Source organism: Arvicola amphibius, chromosome X, assembly GCF_903992535.2.
Source record: "Arvicola amphibius chromosome X, mArvAmp1.2, whole genome shotgun sequence".
In the NCBI taxonomy this organism is placed as follows: Eukaryota; Metazoa; Chordata; class Mammalia; order Rodentia; family Cricetidae; genus Arvicola; species Arvicola amphibius.
In genome coordinates, this window is record NC_052065.1 from 113,804,766 (window position 1) to 113,825,315 (window position 20,550).

Below are 20,550 nucleotides of genomic sequence, written 5' to 3' on the forward strand. Positions count from 1 at the left end.
TCGGTTTTCAGCTGTAGCAGGAAAAAAGTTGTGCTGTTTTAAAATGCTGGCATTCTGGTCTGTACTGCCAGGACAAACTCTGACTCTTTCAAGCAGGCGGTCCTGACTATGGAGCTTTTGAATGTTGTTTAACACTGTTGCAGCTTGCTTGCTGGCAGAGACCTTGAAACACTGTAGAGCTGTGTCAATGAACATGGCTCTGGCTGGTACCTCAGCCACAAGGCTGTAATCGCAGAAAGCTAAGGAATGGGCTGGATCCAGCCACCAAAGTCAGCTTTAGTCCTACCGATATTGCTCAGTAAATTAAAGACTCATGTGGTCAGAAAGAGAGAGATATACAATAAAGAGAGATTCAAAGATGAAGAAAACCTCTAAATGTTTTACAGTGTGTTAAAAATATACGCAACCTAAAGGTTAAAGTTCTTAGGGTAAAAAAGGAAGAAAGAAAGTAGTTGGGTGTGATAGTACACACCTTTAATCCCAACACTTGAGAGGCAAAGGTAGATTGACCTCTGTGACTTCAAGGTGTGGCAGGACACACCTTTAATCCCAATGCGTGGGAGGCAGACAGACAGATCTCTGTGAGTTCAAGGTGTTGTAGCACACACCTTTAATCCCAGCACTTGGGAAGCAGAGACAGTGGATCTCTGTGAGTTCAAGGACAGCCTGGTCCAAAGAGTTATTCCAGGACAAAGATATACAGAGAACCTGTCTCAAAAAATAAAAGTAAAAATAAAAGAAATAGAGGTTAAAATAAAGTCGTATAAGATGGAAAATACACAGAGAATCTTGATACTGTATGCTATTATGCTCTCTTTGAATTGTTTGAATGCTGAGGAAGAAGCAACAGCTGCTAAAAGATATTTGTTTGTAAATGCTGCTGAACTAATACAACATAGGTATTTTGAAAATACCTTGACTTCAGAATTTGGATCTAAGGATATAATACTTTGGAAAAGAGATTCTTCTTTTGTTTTTACAGAAAATAAGACCCTATGGATTGTATCTATCCCAATATGGTATGATAGACCACGCCCTCCTGAAAGGTTGCAGTGAACACCTTCAGAAAATTACTTCACCCAACTGATGACTGAGATGAACCTGGCACACGTTACACCATGAAGATCTGATTAACAGCGCCCCCATTCAGCAGGAAGCAGTTTGGAGAGAAATAACTGCACCCATGTTCCCAAATATTGTTTATAAATGTTTTTTTTTTTACATTTAAAGGGGGATATGATATGGAGATGAATAATTTGCATTGATATGGATTTTGCTTTAGTGATTTAAATTTAAGGTAAATTTTGTTATATGTATGTGTATTTCTGATACTGATTAATGTATTGTGATTGTGTAGTTCATTTAAAAATGTAATGTATATAGGTTGTTAATGGATAGTTATCAATAATATTAAAACCTGTAGTTATGTTAGTTAGATTTTCTAGCTATATAGAGATATTTTAAGTTACATAGGCATTCTTCATATCCTTCAAAGACTACAGAATATCGCATTTTAGATGTTTTAATAACTTAGGACTGTTCATGACAATGAGACATGTCTGCTCCTGGCAGCACCAATCTACTTCAAGAAGATGATGGGCATCGAAGAGTATCCTTATTGAGTTTGATAGCCATTTGGGCAAGAAACTGCTCTTGCCTGGACTATTGCATAAACTGGACATAGAGAACCCTCAGAGAGAGAACTGCTGAACTTGCCTAAAAGTGAGATGATCTTTCGGGATTCCTGATTCATGAAAGAGTCTGCAAGACATTCTGCAGGACACAGCAGAAAGTGACTGAACTGTCTTTGAAATTTTTTGCTTTATGGAAATGTCTGCTGGAAACTATGGGCCTGAAGGCCAAAGATGGATGCCCCAATGGTACAGAGGAACTTTGGGTGACTGTCCAGGCAGCGAGATGTCTCTGTCATTTCTAGAGTTTTGTGAGTTGCTTACTTCTTATTTACTTAGGTAATATTATATCCTTCTGGAGTCTTTGATGGAGTTGAAGAATGGATAGATAGTTAAAGTTTTCCTTTGTTATGATAAAGATAAAATGGATATAAGTATTGTAACTAATTCTTACTTGATAACTATTTTGTTATATGTAATTTTACTATGTTAAAGTTAAAGCCTTTCTTTTATTGTTTAAACAGAAAAAGGGGAAATGATGTGGGAGAGTCTTCTGTTTGAGTTGATTTCATTGGCTAATAAAGAAACTGCCTGGCCCATTTGATAGACCACCCCTTAGGTGGGTGGAGTAGATAGAACAGGAAGAGGAAGTGAGGTAGAAGGATCAGTAAGATGCCACACCTCTCCTAAGTTAGGCAGACTGCCGTGCCTCTCCTGAGAGAGATGCCAGATGCGATGAAGCTCCAGCCCAAGATGGACGTACGCTAGAATCTACCTGGTAAGGCACCACTTTGTGGTGCTACACAGATTATTAGATATGGGTTAGTCAAGATGTGAGTAAGAGGCTGAAACTAAGGGCCAGGCAGTGTTTAAAAGAATACAATTTGTGTGTTGTCATTTCAGGGCATAAGCTAGCCGGTGGCCGAGAGCAGGGCGGCAGGAAGCCGGCCCACAGCTCCCCTTACTACATATATCCTTCTAAAGTCTTTGATGGAGTTAAAAAATAAATAGATAGTTATAGCTTTCCTTAGTTATGATAAAAGATAAAATAGATTTAAATATTATAACTGTAATACTTGCTTGATAACTGTTTTGTTATATGTAATTTTGCTATGTTAAAGTTAAAGCCTTTCTTTTTTGTTTAAACAGAAAAAGGGGAAATGATGGAGGAGTGTCTATGTGTTACTTTCATTAGTAATAAAGAAAACTGCCTTGGCCCTTTAAGAGACAGAAAATTAGGTAGGTGGAGTAGACAGAACAGAATTGTGGGAACAAGGAAGTAGAGTTGGGGAGACGCTTCAGGAAGTCTCCATAGGAGTCTCCATGCTGCTCCTCTCCGAGATGGACGCAGGTTAAGATCTCTCCTGGTAAGCCACACCTCGTGGTGCTACCCAGATTACTAAATATGGGTTAAAGGAAGATGTGAGAATTAACCAATAAGAGGCTAAAACTATGGGCCAGGCAGTGTTTTAAAAAAATACAGTTTCCGTGTAATTATTTCGGGTGTAAAGCTAGCCGGTGGCTGGGTGGCCAGACGCAGTCCCGCTGCTTCACACTACAGTGGGCTGAAGTAAACAGAATGCATGTATCCAGGGTTAATTCAAAGGTAGAGAAAGTTTGAGAATGCTGTTATTTTTGACTCATTATATGATTAATAATTTTAGTAAATTCAGGAACAAATAAGCTACTATCATTTCTAAGACAATCTCTAAGCACCAGAAGTTACTCTTTGTAACTGTTGTGGAAGATTTGGGAAGCCTGAAAAGGGTTATTTTAAACAGGGTCTGCAGCACCAATGAAAGGAAAATTTCTTCTTAAAGATGTTTACTTTAAAAATCTGTCATTAATGTGTGTGTGTGTGTGTGTGTGTGTGTGTGTGTGTGTGTGTGTGATGTGTGCATGTGGGCAAGGAGACTGTATAGAGGTCAAAGGTCATCAGACTTGGCAGAAAGTTATTCAACTTGCTGAGCCATCTCTCTGATCCTCTTTTCACATGTGTGTATGGTATGGGAATTCTTTTTGTCTATGTGTTGCTTTTATTGATTAATGAATAAAGAAAATGGCTTGGCCTGATAGGGTAGAACAGAGTTAGGTGGGGAGAACTAAACTGAATGCTTGGAGGAAGATGGGCAGAGTTAGAGAGAAGCCATGGAGCCACCAGAGATAGACGCTAGGAACTTTAACTGGTAAGCCACAGCCATGTGGCAAGACACAGATGAATAGAAATGGGATAAAATAAGAGTTAGCCAATAAAAAGCTAGAGCTAATGGGCCAAGCAGTGATTTAATTAATAAAGTTTCTGTGAGATTATTTTGGTGCTGGGTGGATGGGACAAATAAATGGCCTCCCTCCAACATATGTATATGTGTGTGTTTCCGTTATGTTATTGTATGTACCTGCTTGTGCATGTGAATTGTGCAGGTGCCAACGTCATAGGACAACAATGTTGAGTCTATTCTTTCCTTCTACCTTCATGCAAGATCTAGGGAGCAAACTTGGAGCTTATGGCACATACAGCAAGTATGATGCCATTCCTGGTTGATTTTTTTTCTTGTTTTTGTTTCACTTTCTTCTTCTTCTTCTTCTTCTTCTTCTTCTTCTTCTTCTTCTTCTTCTTCTTCTTCTTCTTCTTCTTCTTCTTCTATTATTATTATTATTATTATTATTATTATTATTATTATTATTTTCTTTCTTTTTTGTGTGTTTTGAGACCAGGTTTTACTGTGTAGCACTAGGTGACCTAGAACTTGCTCTGTAGACCAGGCTGGCCTCAAACTCAGAGCTACAGGGGTAACTCTGCCTGCCTCTTCTTCCCGAGTGCTGGGATTAAAGGTGTGTGCCCTACATGCTGTACTTTTGAAAATGTATCTGCTTTACATTGGCAGTTCTTTCTCTTTCATTGTTGCAGGGTGAGGGCCTGCTTGTTTGTCCCAGTCACCCGGCTGGCTTACCCCAAAATACCACACAGAAATTGTATTAATTAAATCACTGCTTGTCCCATTAGCTCTAGCCTTATATTGGCTAATTCTCACATCTTGATTGAACCCATTTCTATTAATCTGTGTATATCACCATGTGGTAGTGGCTTACCAGCAAGATTCTAACCAGTGTCCATCTCAGGCAGAGGATCCATGGCATCTCTCTAACTATGCTTTCTTCCTCCCAGCATTCCATCTCGTTTCTCCCCACCTACATATGTTCTGCCCTATCAAAGATCCAAAGCAGTTTCTTTATTAACCAATGAAAGCAACACAAAGACAAAAGGACCTCCTACAGCATTTCATAGTTATTATCACCATGATAAACGTTTGAATCATGTTCCTTATTCTTTGGTAGAGCATAAAAATTAATTTTCAAGTCACAATCTGGATTTATCTGTTCTATTTCTCATTAATGGTCTGGTCTTGTAGCTATACCTGGGACATTCCCTCATATTTTTCTTTTCATTGTTTTATTTGAGATGCACATAAAGTATCTAAATTTCTGGCTGAATAGACTCTGTTAAGTGTTGTATTTGCCTGTAGTTGTTTGATCTTTATAGTATTATGTGTGCATATAAAATGGAAGTGCCTTTCTTTCTGGACCTGAAAAATCAGTTTATGTAAAGGATGCCACCTTCAGGTAATGTGGAGAACAGACAGCAAAGCATTATTCACACTAGGGGAAGTTTCTATGTGAATTTAATATGTATTAAACTTGCGCTTTAAGAACTTAGCAATGACAACAAATTTCTCTTTCCAGGGCCATGGGTTATAGTTTTTATTATTGAGGAAAGATTTATCATCCAGTTACTAAATATTTATACATGAGGCATATGTTTAATGCAAACTGAGAAGAATATACCCACGCCATAGTACACTGAATAAGAAACCACTGAATATCTTAATCTCTGCTCACTGGCAGGATATTAAGAGAAGATCAATTAGGCTTCATCCAAGAGATGCAGGGCTGGTTCAACATACAAAAATCTATCAATGTAATCCATCATATAAATAAACTGAAGGATAAAAACCATATGATCATCTCATTAGATGCAGAAAAAGCATTTGACAAAATTCAGCACCCCTTTATGATAAAGGTCTTGGAGAGATTAGGGATACAGGGGTCATTCCTAAATATAATAAAGGCTATTTACAGCAAGCCGACAGCTAACATCAAATTAAATGGAGAGAAACTCAAGGCTATCCCACTAAATTCAGGAATGCGACAAAGCTGCCCACTCTCTCCTTATCTCTTCAATATACTGCTTGAAGTTCTAGCAATAGCAATAAGACAAAATAAGGGGATCAAGGGGATTCGAATTGGAAAGGAAGAAGTTAAACTTTCATTATTTGCAGATGATATGATAGTGTACATAAGCGACCCGAAAACCTCCACCAAAGAACTCCTACAGCTGATAAACTCCTTTAGTATCGTGGCAGGATACAAGATCAACTCCAAAAAATCAGTCGCCCTCCTATATACAAAGGATAAGGAAGCAGAGAAAGAAATCAGAGAAGCGTCACCTTTCACGATAGCCACAAATACCATAAAATATCTTGGGGTAACTCTAACCAAGGAAGTGAAAGACCTATTTGACAAGAACTTTAAGTCTTTGAAGAAAGAAATTGAAGAGGATATGGGAAAATGGAAGGATCTCCCTTGCTCTTGGATTGGGAGGACCAACATAGTAAAAATGGCAATACTACCAAAGGCAATCTATAGATTCAATGCAATCCCCTTAAAGATCCCATCAAAATTCTTCACAGATCTTGAGAGGACAATAATCAACTTTATATGGAAGAACAAGAAACCCAGGATAGCCAAAACAATCTTATACAATAAAGGAACTTCTGGAGGCATTCCCATCCCTGACTTCAAACTCTATTACAGAGCTACAGTATTGAAAACAGCTTGGTATTGGCATAAAAATAGAGAAGTCGACCAATGGAATCGAATAGAAGACCCAGATCTTAACCCACAAACCTATGAACACCTGATTTTTGATAAAGAAGCTAAAAGCACACAATGGAAGAAAGAAAGCATCTTCAACAAATGGTGCTGGCATAATTGGATGTCAACCTGTAGAAGAATGAAAGTAGATCCGTGTCTATCACCATGCACAAAACTCAAGTCCAAATGGATTAAAGACCTCAATATCAATCTGAACACACTGAACCTGTTAGAGGAGAAAGTGGGAAGTACTCTACAACATTTGGGCACAGGAGACTGCTTCCTACGTATAGCCCCAGCAGCACAGACATTAAGGGCAACATTGAATAAATGGGACCTCCTGAAGCTGAGCAGCTTCTGTAAAGCAAAGGACAGTGTCACTAAGACAAAAAGGCAGCCTACTGACTGGGAAAAGATCTTCACCAACCCCGCAACAGACAAAGGTCTGATTTCCAAAATATATAAGGAACTCAAGAGACTAGACTTTAAAATGCTAATGAACCCAATTAAAACATGGGGCACTGAACTGAACAGAGAATTCTCAACAGATGAAGTTCGAATGGCCAAAAGACACTTAAGGGCATGCTCAACCTCCTTAGCAATCAGGGAAATGCATATCAAAGCAATGTTGAGATACCAACTTACACCTGTCAGAATGGCTAAAATGAAAAACACCAATCATAGCCTTTGCTGGAGAGGATGTGGAGTAAGGGGTACACTCATCCATTGCTGGTGGGAATGCAAACTTGTGCAACCACTTTGGAAAGCAGTGTGGAGGTTTCTCAGGAAGTTTGGGATCAACCAACCCCAGGACCCAGCAATCCCACTCTTGGGAATTTACCCAAGAGATGCCCAATCATATTACAAAAGCATTTGTTCAACTATGTTTATAGCAGCATTATTTGTAATAGCCAGAACCTGGAAACAACCTAGATGCCCTTCAGTGGAAGAATGGATGAAGAAAGTGTGGAATATATACATATTAGAGTATTACTCGGCGGTAAAAACAATGACATCTTGAATTTTGCATGCAAATGGAGGGAAATAGAAAACACCATCCTGAGTGAGGTAACCCAGGCCCAAAAAGATGAACATGGGATGTACTTACTCATAATTGGTTTCTAGCCATAAATAAAGAACATCGAGCCTATAATTCGTAAAAAAAAATCCTAGAGAAGCTATGTAAGTAGGTGAACCCAAAGAAAAACATATAGTTATCCTCCTGGATACTGGAAGTAGACAAGATTTCCGGACAAAAAATGGGAACATGGGGGTGGGGTGGGATGGGGGGATGGGGGGATGGGGACAGAAAAGTGTGAAGTGGAGGATGGGAAGAGCTTGGGGGAATAGGATGGTTGGGATATAGGAAGGATGGATATGGGAACAAGGAATTATATATTAGTTAAGGAAGCCATTCTAGGGTTGGCAGAGACTTGACTCTAGAGGGGTAACCAGGTGTCCAGGAAGACGCCCCCAGCTAGGTTCTTGGGCAGCTGAGGAGAGGGTGCCAGAAATGTACAGATCTTATTGCCATACTCATGAATATCTTGCATATCACCATAGAACCTTTACCTGGCATTGGATGGAGAAAATGACAGAGCCCCACATAGGAGCACCAGACTGAGCTCTCAAGGTCCTGATGAGGAGCAAAAGGAGGGAGATCATGAGCAAGGAAGCCAGGACCGCGAGGAGTGCTTTTACCCATTGAGACGGCGGAACAGTTCTAACGGGAGACCACCAAGTCTAGTCGGAATGGGACTGATGGAACAGGGGACCAAACCAGACTCTCTGAATGTGGCTGACGGTGGAGGAGGACTGAGAAACCAAGGACAATGGCAATGAACATGAACCCTACAGCATGGATGGGCTCACTGTGAGCCTTGTCAGTTTGGTTGCTCACCTTCCTGGACTTAGGGGGAGCTGGGAGGACCTTGGACTTAACATAGTGAAGGGAACCCTGATGGCTCTTTGTCTTGGAGAGGGGTGGAGTGGGGGTATGGGTGGAAGAGAGGGGAGGGAAGGGGAAGGAGGAGGGGAGGAGATGGAAATTTTTAATAAAAAAATGAGAAAAAGACAGATACTGAGTAAATTATAAATGAGTGATATTTGTCTTACATTTCTCCTTTCTCAAGAAACAAATAATTTTAAAAATAAAATTTTTTTTCTTACAGTTAAAAGTAAACTTGACTTAAATGTCAATTAGATTTTAAAATTATTTTCTAATTCATTACAATATTTACTGTATCTATTAGTTCAAGATTCTAAAAGTACAATAAAACACTTTATTTATAAAACTCAGAATAATTATTTTAATTTTAATGGTGTTGAATTATTTGAATATGATTATATCAGTCCTATTAAATATGCTAGGTCAATATATTTTATTGTTAGAAAATGAAGTTAGACCTGGTTAATTGAAAGAAGTAATAAGATTTTTGGTTTACATTAAATTGCTGATTTTATTTTATATTTATTTTCTATGGTTCAAGGGTCATTAATTGGCATCAAATAATAGTCTCAGTGTAATTAAATTTTGAAGGAACTAAGTAGTTCCTTCAAAAATTTACTTCATATCTCACTTTTATTTTGAAAAAAATGATGGTTTCAGATGTGGTCCCATATCAGATTTACTTTTTTTTTTTGAAAATCTAATTAAGACATTGATTTCATAGGAATTCTCAAGCAACATTGAATATTAAACAGGTTAATATGGATACAGATTTTGGATACCCCTTTAACCAAAAATTATGCTGATAGTAATTATCATTAGATATTAAAATGTCTAAGTTATTTTAGTATAACTACTCTGTGTATATGCATTAATTTTCCCTAATAGATCTTTTCAATGTTATTTTTATCTCCTTTTTCCTGAATACTGACATCATTTTGTGAAAAATTATATTGATTTATTGTCTATCATATGAAAAGAAAAAAGTTTTAGGTAAAATCTGTATTATTTTATTATACTCCACATTTATTTGTTCTGAGATCATGAACCAAAAAATATGTACTTGGCCTTTTTACTGTCTAAGATGGCTTTGGTTGTGATCTATGCATCTTAGTCAGAAATGTGAGAAAACTTCAATTTGATTGAATTAGAAATTATTTTAGAGAACAGCTTTACAAACTTAACTGCTTTTCTTTTTTCAAAATTTCAAATATCCTTGAATTCTTTCTATGTCTCTGACTGAAAACATTAAACCAAGGTATTGCTCATCCCCACAACACATTGGAAGGACAGTTGTGGGCTATATCATCTCAAGACATATTAACATATTGTTAGGTATGACAAAGAGAATTAGAAACAAGAACATCCATATTGTCTACCTGTTATTCTAATGTTCTTGAAAATCTACTTATTATTAAAAACTATCTGGATTTGGGTTTCTTAAGAAAATGCTGATTCAAGGTTAAAATGTTATTTAGCAGAGTTTCTAATATAAAGATTTAGTAAGCATTATCTTATCTCCTTCAATAGAATTCATCAAAACTATATTTTATTTCCCCATTACCTTTCTAGGTAGGTAGGAAGTTCTTTAAGTTCAATATTCTATAAAAGAACATATTATACAAATTCCATAAGATTTTTATGGAGATTGTAAAGCAGTATGGCACAACTCATGTGAAGTTTTCCATAAGACAGCAAATATAAAATATTATTGATAATACTCCTCAAATTCCCTTCAAAGATATCTAACACTAATGTGTGCAAAATGTAAGCCAAGCAATTATCATTCCCCTTCCATTCTTCATCAAACAGCATAGAGTTACCTTTCTTGTCTAAGAAACCAAACCTCATGAAAAATCACAGACTAGAGACCACCAAGTTTTCTGAGACGCTAAAAGTAGTTGCTGCCAAGTGTAAGACTTGAGTTGGACAACTGGTGTCCACATGGAAAGAGAGAACAGACTGCTAAAAGTTATCCTCAGACCTCCACACATGCACTGTGGAACAAATGCATGTTCACACACACACACACACACACACACACACACACACACACACAGAGAGAGAGAGAGAGAGAGAGAAAGTAAATAAATGTAATTTTTAAAATATTGATAAAAATTAAAAATGGAGAGAGAACTTCTCACAATACATTAATTTCTGCTGAAATAGAGCAATATTTCATAATATAGTTTCATGGCCAAAGGAGGAAAAGATATGGGAAAGAATTTCAATAAATTATGATGTAAAATAAACTTTTTTCCAAAAATTCTTTACAATTTTTTCAAAAGTCAACTGCATTCCAATTTTGGCCCAATATAATGTGATAAACTCATGAATTATGAGGTTCATTCATATTGTATGATGAAATGTTTCTCAAAGAAAACAAGTTACTCAAATCCATATGTTTGTATGTGTTAAAAAATTCAGACAACTGAGACATTATAGAACGTGCCTGGAAAAATTATGGCCCAACTTCATATTTGATTCCAAATAGAAACTATTTGAAGAGACTTTTTAAAACCTGAACATTTTAAAAATGAAAACTTTAATATGATGCTCAGATATACTATAAAATATTGATTATAAATAGTTATATGATGATATAATTTAAAATTATCATTTCAGGGCACAATGAGAAAAAATATAATGTGATGGCTTGAACAGGAATGGCCCCCATCGATTCATGTGTTTGAATAACACTATTAGGACGTGTAGCCTTTGTTGGAGGAAGTGTGTCACTGTGAGGGCAGGACTTGAGTTTCATATGTTCAAGCTGTGCCTAGTGCCACACACAGTCTTCTGCCTGTGGATTAAGATGTAGAACTCTGAGCTCCTTCTCCAGCACCATATCTGCCTGCATGCTGCCATGTCTTGCCTTGAAGGTAATAGACTAGACCTCTAAAACTGTAAGTCACTCCAATTAAAAGTGCTTCTTTATAAGAGTTGCCATGGTAATGGTGTCCCTTCACAGTAATAGAAACCCTAACAAAGACGTATAATTTCAAATATCTCATTTTCTAAATTATATACACAGTGAACTATAAAAATTGAAAATGGAGAGAATAAAGGAAAAAGGTTGCCCACTACTCAGAGTTAACTACCATTATTATAAGATAGATTTTAAATAAAAACTGTTATTTGTTGACAAAAGAAGACTCTAATTATGCTGGCACTAGTTTTATCATTTTGTGAAAAGGTGTTTATATGACTCCACTGGAAATAATTTATTTTTGAAGAAAAAAGATAACAGTTTTACTAAAGTCAAGATAGACTCCAACTCCTAACATCATGATAATGTGGTTGCAATGGTCCCATATATTAGTAAACAAATGGAAAAATATAACCACCCAAAGAGTCATATACCCATGTTTATAGCAGGTTGGTAGATAGCGCCAACTAAAAGTAACAACCACTGGCTGGTTATCCTTTGCTTTATGTCAAGCATCCACTTATGAATGACTACATATCATGTTTGTCTTTTTGGGTTCACAACCATGGGATGCAAGAAGAGGGAACAAAGGGAGAATTGGGATATGTATGCAAAATAAAAAAAGATTGTTATTTATTTATGAAAAATTTCCACCTCCTCCCATCCTCCCATTTCTCTCCCATTCCCCCCATTCCCCCTTCCCCTCACTTTACAGTCCTAAGAGAAGTCAGGGTGCCCTACCCTTTGGGAAGTCCAAGGCCCCTCCTTCCATCCAGGTCTAGGAAAGTGAGCATCCAAACAGACTAGGCCCCCCAAAAGCCAGTACATGCAGTAGAATCAAAATCTGGGGTCATTATTATTGGCTTCTCAGTCTGCCGTCATTGTCAGCCACATTCAGAGAGTCTGGTTTGATCACAAGCTCGTTCAGTCCCAGTCCACCTGGTCTTGGTGAGCTCCCTTAGATCAGTTCCACTGTCTCAGTGTGTGTGTACACACCCCTTGTGGTCCTGACTTCCTTGCTCATGTTCTCCCTCCTTCTGCTCTTCATCTGGGCCTTGGGAGCTCAGTCCAGTGCTCCAATGTGGGTCTCTGTCTCTATCTCCATCCATCACCAGATGAAGGTTCTATGGTGATATGCAAGATATTCATCAGTGTGGCTATGGGAAAAGGCCAGTTTAAGCACCCTCTCCTCTGCTGCCCACGGAACTAGCTGGGGAAATCTCCTTGGACACCTGGAAACCCCTCTAGAGCCAAATCTCTTGCCAACTCTAAAATGGCTCCATTACTTAAGATACCTTCTTCTTTTCTTCCATATCCACCCTTCCTCCATCTCAACCATCCCATTCTCCCAAGCTCTCCCCACTCCTCCCCTTCTCCCTTTTTCTCTATTCCTCCCTTTTCTCTCCCCATCTCCCCTTCCCTCAACCCACACCATCCCCTGCTCCCAACTTTTGCATGGTGATCTTGTCAAGATACCATCTTACACCTGTCAGAATGGCTTCAATCAAAAACCCCAATGATAGCCTATGCTGGAGAGGTTGTGGAGTAAGGGGAACACTCATCCATTGTTTGTGGAAATGCAAACTTGTGCAACCACTTTGGAAATAAGTGTGGCAGTTTCTCAGGAAACTGGGAGTCAACCTACCTTAGGATCCCACAATTCCACTCTTGGGAATATCCGCAAAAGATCCCCAATCATACTACAAAAGCATTTGTTCAACTATGTTCGTAGCAGCACTATTTGTAATAGCCAGAACCTGGAAACAACCTAGGTGCCCCTCAAAAGAATGGGTAAAGAAGAGGGAAATGAGGCAATCTCCATGCCTCTCCTCTCTGGGCCATTCACCATGAAGCCAGCCACCAAGTCAGACATGCTGAATCTTTCCCAGTAAGCCACCACCTGGTGGTGCTACACAGATTATTAGAAATGGGTTAAGCAAGATGTAAGAGTTAGCCAGTAAGATGCTAGAGCTAATGGGTCAGGCAGTTTCCATATAATTATTTCAGATGTAAAGCTAGCTGGGCAGGAGCTAGGCAGGATGAACAGCAGGCCTGCTCATCTCATCACTACAGAATGGTGCCAACATGGATAACTGAATCCACAGAAAGCTTGAGAAATGTAGATGGAACGGTGGGCTGCATCTGCCACCCGGTTAGCTTTACCCAAAATAATTACATGGAAACTGTATTCTTTTAAACACTGCCTGGCCCATTAGTTTCAGCCTTTTATTATCTAATTCTCACATCTTCCTTTAACTCATATATAGTAATCTGTGTAGCACCATGAGGTGTTCGCTTACCAGGACAGATCTTAACCTGCGTCCATCTCAGAGAGGAGAGGCATGGCGACTCACTATGGCAACTGCCTGAAGCATCTGCCTCACTGCCTTCTACCCAGCATTCTGTTCTGTCTACTCCGCCTACCTAATTTTCTGTCCTCTTAAAGGGCCAAGGCAGTTTCTTTATTAATCAATGAAAGTAATACATAGACACTCCTCCATCATTTCCCCTTTTTCTGTTTAAACAAAAAGGAAGGCTTCAACTATACCATAGCAAAATTACATATAACAAAACAGTTATCAAGCAAGAATTATAGTCACAATATTTAGATCTATTTTGTCTTTTATCATAACTAAGGAAAGCTATAACTATTTATTCTTCAACTCCATCAAAGACTCCAGAAGGATATAATACTACCTAAGTAAACAAGAAATTTGCAACTTTCAAACTCTAGAAATGACAGAGACAACTCGCTGCCTGGACAGTCACCCAAAGTTCCTCTGTACCTTGGGGCATCCATCTTCGGCCTTCAGGCCCATAGTATCCAGCAGACATTTCCATGAAGCAGGAAATTCCAAAGACAGTTCAGTCACTTTCTGCTGTGTCCTTCAGAATGTCTCACAGACTCTTTCATGAATCAGGAACCCTGAAAGACCATCTCATCTTTAGGCAAGTTCAGCAGTCCTCTCTCTGCGGTTTCTTTGTGTCGTTTATGCAACAGTCCAGGCAAGAGCAGTTTCTTGCCCAAATGGCTATCAAACTCCATAAGGAGCCTCTTCGATGCCCATCTTCCTCTTGAAGTAGCTGGTGCTGCCAGGAGCAGATGTTTCTCATTGTCATGAAAAGCCCTAAGTTATTAAAACATTTAAAATGCCATATTCTGTAGCCTTTGAAAGATATGAAGAATGCCTATCTAACTGAAATATATCTCTATATATCTAGAAAATCTAACTAACATGACTAAAAGCTTGAATATTATTAATGATTATCCATTAACAACCTATATTTCCTAATTATACATTACATTTTAAAATGAACTACACAATCACAATGCCTTAATCAAGATCAGAAGTACATATACATATAACAAAATTGACCTTAAAATCCATACTAATGCAAATTATTCATCTCTATATCATATCCCCCTTTAAATGTAAAAGAACATTTATAAACAATATTTGGGAATGTAGGCACAGTTATTTCTCTCCAAATTGCTCCCTGCTGAATGGTGGTGCTGTTATTTAGTTCTTTCATGGTATAACCTGTGTGCCAGGTTCATCTCAGTTGGCAGTTGAGTGAAATAATTTTTTGAGGGTGTTCACAGCAACTTTTCATGAAGGCATGATCTGTCATACCATATTGGGGTAGAAACAATCCACAGGGTCTCATCCTCTGTGAAAACAAAAGAAGAACTTTTCCAAAGGATCATAACCTTTGATCCAAATTTTGAAGTCAAGGTATTTTCAAAATATCTATTTGGATTAGTTCAGCAGCATTTATAAACAAATATCTTTTTAGCAGCTATTGCTCTTTCCTCAGCATTCAAACAATTCAAAGAGAGCATAATAACATACAGTATCAAGATTCTCTGTGTATTTTCCATCTTTATGCAGCTTTACTTAACCACTATTTCTTTTATTTTTAATTTTACTTTTTGAGACAGGTTCTCTGTATATCTTTGTCCTGGAATATCTCTGTAGACCAGATTGTCCTTGAACTCACCGAGATCAGTCTATCTCTGCCTCCCAGGTATAGGGATTAAAAGCATGTGCTACCACACCTTGAAGTCACAGAGGTCAATCTACCTCTGTATCCCAAGAGTTGAGATTAAACATGTGTACTACCACATCCAACTACTCTCTCTCTCTCTCTCTGTCTCTCTCTCTCTCTCTGTCTCTCTCTCTCTCTCTTTCTCTTTCTCCCTCCCTCCCTCCCTCCCTTCCTTCCTTCCTTCCTTCCTTTCTTATTTTCTTTCTTTTTTTTTTTACTTTTAAGAACTTAAACCTTTAGCCTGCATATATTTTTAACACACTGTAAACCATTTAGAGCTTTTCTTTAACTTTGAATCTTTCTTTTACTGTATATCTCTTTCTTTTTCTGACTACATGAGTCTTTATGGAGAGGACTAAAACCATGGCTTTGATAGCTAGATCCAGCCCATTCCTTAGCTGTCCAGCCTCATGGCTGAGGTACTGGTTGTAGCCATTTTTATTGCCACAACTTTATGGTGTTTCGAGGTCCATGCCAGCAAGCAAGCTGCAGCATTCTGCTCACAGACCACACTCAGTCGGACTGCCTGTCTGAAAGAGTCAGAGTTTGCCCTGGCAGGACGGCCCAGAAAGCCGGCATTTTAAAACAGCACAACTTTTTTCCTGCTATAGCTGAAAACCAAAAAGCATGCAGTTGGCTTTTCATCAACACAATGTAAGTGTTTCATGGCAGGACCTCTTAAAAGAGCTGCAGGGTTTTGCAGCTAAAGCTGAGTCAGAAAGCCTCTCTTAGATGAGAGTGTTTGCTTGCCTCTTGCAAGCAGAGCAGACCCGAAAAATTGCTGCCACCAAGAAGCCATGCTTTACTCTATTCTATCCCAAGCTTTCTCTGATGGAGGAGTGTCTATGTATTACTTTCATTTATTAATAAAGAAACTACCTTGGCCCTTTAAGAGGACAGAAAATTTGGTAGGCAGAGTAGACAGAACAGAATGCTGGGTAGAAGGCAGTGAGGCAGATGCTTCAGGCAGTCACCACAGTGAGTCGCCATGCCTCTCTTCTCTGAGATGGACGCAGGTTAAGATCTCTCCTGGCAAGCGAACACCTCATGGAGCTACACAGATTACTAAATACGGGTTAAAGGAAGATGTGAGAATTAGACAATAAAAGGCTGAAACTAATGGGCCAGGCAGTATTTAAATGAATACAGTTTCCATGTAATTATTTTGGGTAAACCTAGCAGGGTGGTGGATGTAGCCCGCCATTCCATCTGCAGATTGGCATGCAACGTGGTGACTAAATCTACTTAAAAACCTGAGAGGGCTTTTAAAAAAAAGGGACAGAGAGTTTAACGAAGATTTTTGGGTTTTGGTGCTGGTGTGCTGCAGAGAAATTTCCCTGACTCAGCTGCAGTAGCAAGAAAAAACCTGCACGGTTTTAAAATCGAGCTTCCTGGACTGTGCCGCCAGTGCAAACTCTGGCTTTAAAGCATTTCAATGGCTTTTATGGGACTGGATGTTTGCGTGCCCACTCGGGATCTGAAAGAAAGTACTCTGAGACCATGCCAATGGCTCCCTGCTCCCTGCCTGGACCTGGGCAGATGGCGGAATCAGGCTTAGGCGAGCGGGAGAGCATGCTGGATTTCTGCCGCCATACAGAGAGATGTTTTCAGATTGCGCAGTGCAATCTGGATGAAAAGAGTTTCTGTGCTGCACGCTCAGTCTCAGAATTAAACTGCTGAGTGCAGCTCCAATGTGGACTGCTGTGAGCCTGGAACTGTGTGCGGCTCAGGGGCACCAAATGACTGAGGCAGGAGCAGCTCTGGCTCTGCTCCACCATGCTGAACTGTGCTGATCTCAGGCAGGATCTATCATAATTAGCATAATAAAAGCACAGTTAAGGTTTAGACCTGGCAGGACACAGGCAGTACCGCATTATCTCTACATGGTGCGACTTAAATTTTTAAGAAGTGCTTAGCATTTTAAGAAGTGCTCCTGGATAGTAAAAAAATTACAGATTCACAATAGGATGGATTCAGACATAAAAGACCTTTAAATGATTCACAATGTTGGATGAATGTACATAGGCTTCAGAGAGAGAAAAAAGAGAGAGAGAATAAAGTTAATGCCTTTAAAAAAAGGGTAAAATCTTTAAAAGACAGAATAAAGTAAAGTGATAGAGTAGAAATAAGCCACATAAAAATAGAAAATTCACAGAGAGTCTGGATTATGTATTTTATTGTGTTTTCTTTGAAATTTTTGACTGTAAAGGAGCTAAATACAGAGAGACATTTCATTATATGGGCTGCCATGCTAGACCAGAATGGACATCTTAACAGTATGACTTCAAAATTTGGATCTAAAAACATGATGCTTTGGAAAAGAGGGCCTTCTTTTGTTTTCACAGAGGATGATGTATTTCTGATCTTGATTAAGGTATTGTGATTGTGTAGTTCATTTTAAAATGTAATGTATAATTAGGAAATATAGGTTGTTAATGGATAATCATCAATAATAGTCAAGCTTTTAGTCATGTTAGTTAGATTTTCTAAATGTGCATAGATATATTTCAGATAGGCAATTTTCATATCTTTCAGAGACTGCAGAATATGACATTTAATGTTTTAATAACTGAGGACTTTTCATGACAATGAGACATGTCTGCTCCTGGCAGCACCAATCTAGTTCAAGAGGAAGATGGGCATCGAAAAGGCTCCTTATGGGGTTAGTTAGGTGTTTGGGCAAGAAACTGCTCTTGCCTGGACTGTTGCATAAACTGGACACAAAGAATCTGCAGAGAGAGGACTGCTGAACTTGCCTAAAGGTGAGATGGTTTTTCGGGGTTCCTGACTCATGAAAGAGTCTGTGAGACATTCTGCATGACACAGCAAAGAGTGACTGACCTCCCTTTGAAATTTCCTGCTTCATGGAAATGTCTGCTGGATACTATGGGCCTGAAGCCCAAAGATGGATGCCCCAATAGTACAGAGGGACATTGGGTAACTGTACAGGCAGTGAGATGTCTCTGTCATTTCTACATTTTGGAAGTTGCTTACTTCTTGTTTACTTAGATAATATTATAACCTTCTGGAGTCTTTGATGGAGTTGAAGAATAAATAGATAGTTATAGTTTTCCTTTGTTATGGTAAAAGATAAAATAGATATAAATATTGTAACTGTAATTCTTGCTTGATAACTGTTTTGTTATATGGAATTTTGCTATTTTAAAGTTAAAGCCTTCTTTTTTGTTTAAACAGAAAAAGGGGAAATGATGTGGGAAGGTCTTCTCTTTTATGTTGATTTCATTGGTTAATAAAGAAACTTCCTTGGCCATTTGATAGGCTAGCCCATGGGTGGGTGGAGTAGACAGAACAAGATGCTGGGAGGAAGAGGGAAGTGAAGAAATTGACATGCCTCTCCTCTCTGGGCCAATCGCCATGAAGCCAGCCACCAGGTCAGACATGCTGAAACTTTCCTGATAAGCCACAACCTTGTGGTGTTACACAGATTATTAGAAATGGGTTAAGCAAGATGTAAGAGTTAGCCAGTAAAAGGCTAGAGCTAATGGGTCAGGCAGTGTTTAAATGAATACAATTTGTGTGTTGTTATTTCGGGTGTAAAGCTAGCCTGGCAGGAGCCGGGTGGGACAAAAAGCAGGCCTACTTGTCTCATCACTACATACATATAAATGAATAAATGTAAAAACACATCCTTCTGAGTCTGTTCAGTATTGCTTGCATGTGTATTTTTCTAGGGCTGACTATTATGTCGGTAATATTGGATTAACAATGAAGAGCACATCCCTGGGAAAGAATATTTCTTCCTCCCTCTCCCTCTCTTAGCAATTGTTAATTGCCTGTAGCTCATGTAGGGCTAGGGCCCTGTGAGTTTTCCCCATCTACATTGATAAGGGAAATTACACCCATTTAAGATTCTTTGATATAATTTATTTGCCTCTTTCCTATTGCCTGAACACTGTCTTCAAAATTAACTCTTTTGCTCTTGTGTACAAACACTTACGCACACACGCGCGCGCGCACACACACACACACACACACACACACACACAAATGTCTTTTTCTTTCTCTTACTTGTGTTCTGCTTTTACCTATGAAATTTTATAAAACCATATGAATGAAGTTACATGGAAATTTTCATTTTGAAACAAAGGGCAGAAATGTCTCTTTTAAATATTCACTGAGATAGTCAGTGATGCCAAAAGTCATTTTCAGGAACTACCATTTTATTACAAATATGACTTTGGAACATGGTAAGTTAAATAAACAGGTTTGGCTATTTGCTATCTGCTTAGTACAAAGAAAACTCCTTATTTCTAAACAGACGTAAACTTCTCAGTATATCTCTCTATTTGATTTTTGCCTTCGTCATGTGGTAATGTTCTAGACTCTGTGTTTCAATACATGTGTATTTAATTTGAAATAGGTGAGTGGAAAGAGACTTTTACCAATGGTCTAGAAGAGGAAGTGTTTATGAAACATAAAATAATCTACTCTTGGTGCCTTATAATCCTTGCAAGATTTATAGAGAACTCTCAATTTTTTAAAGGTAACAGATTTATTGAGATATAATTAAAATGGTAAAAACACAACCTTTAAAATATGTAGCTCAATGTTTTAAGCATATTTGAAGTTATGCAAAATATCATCAGCCACCTAATCCCAGAAACCTTCAGAAATCACAGGATGGAGTCTTATATGCACCACCAGTCACTCTTTTATAATTTATTCTTTGTTTTGAAAAACAATGCAAAACTGTCATTCATAGCCCAATTTGTACACCCCCCAGTTCCTTCATATGCCCCAACATATCTTCCTCCCAACTTCCTATCTTTTTATTATAACTCACAGAATTCAGTTAATACTTCTCATACATGCATGGATATAGCACCATCCATGGGAACATTAGAAACCTACCAGTGGCCAAATTCTCAATAAAGTGTGATTCTCCCTCCTTCACCAGCTGTCTACTGCCAATAATTGCTTCTCAGTTATGTGTGAGGCCTGAAAATCATTTACCCCATTTATTCTGGAGTTTGGGATGACTTGATCTTGTATACGTCATATGCAGGTAACCACTACTGATATGAGTTCATACCTATAGT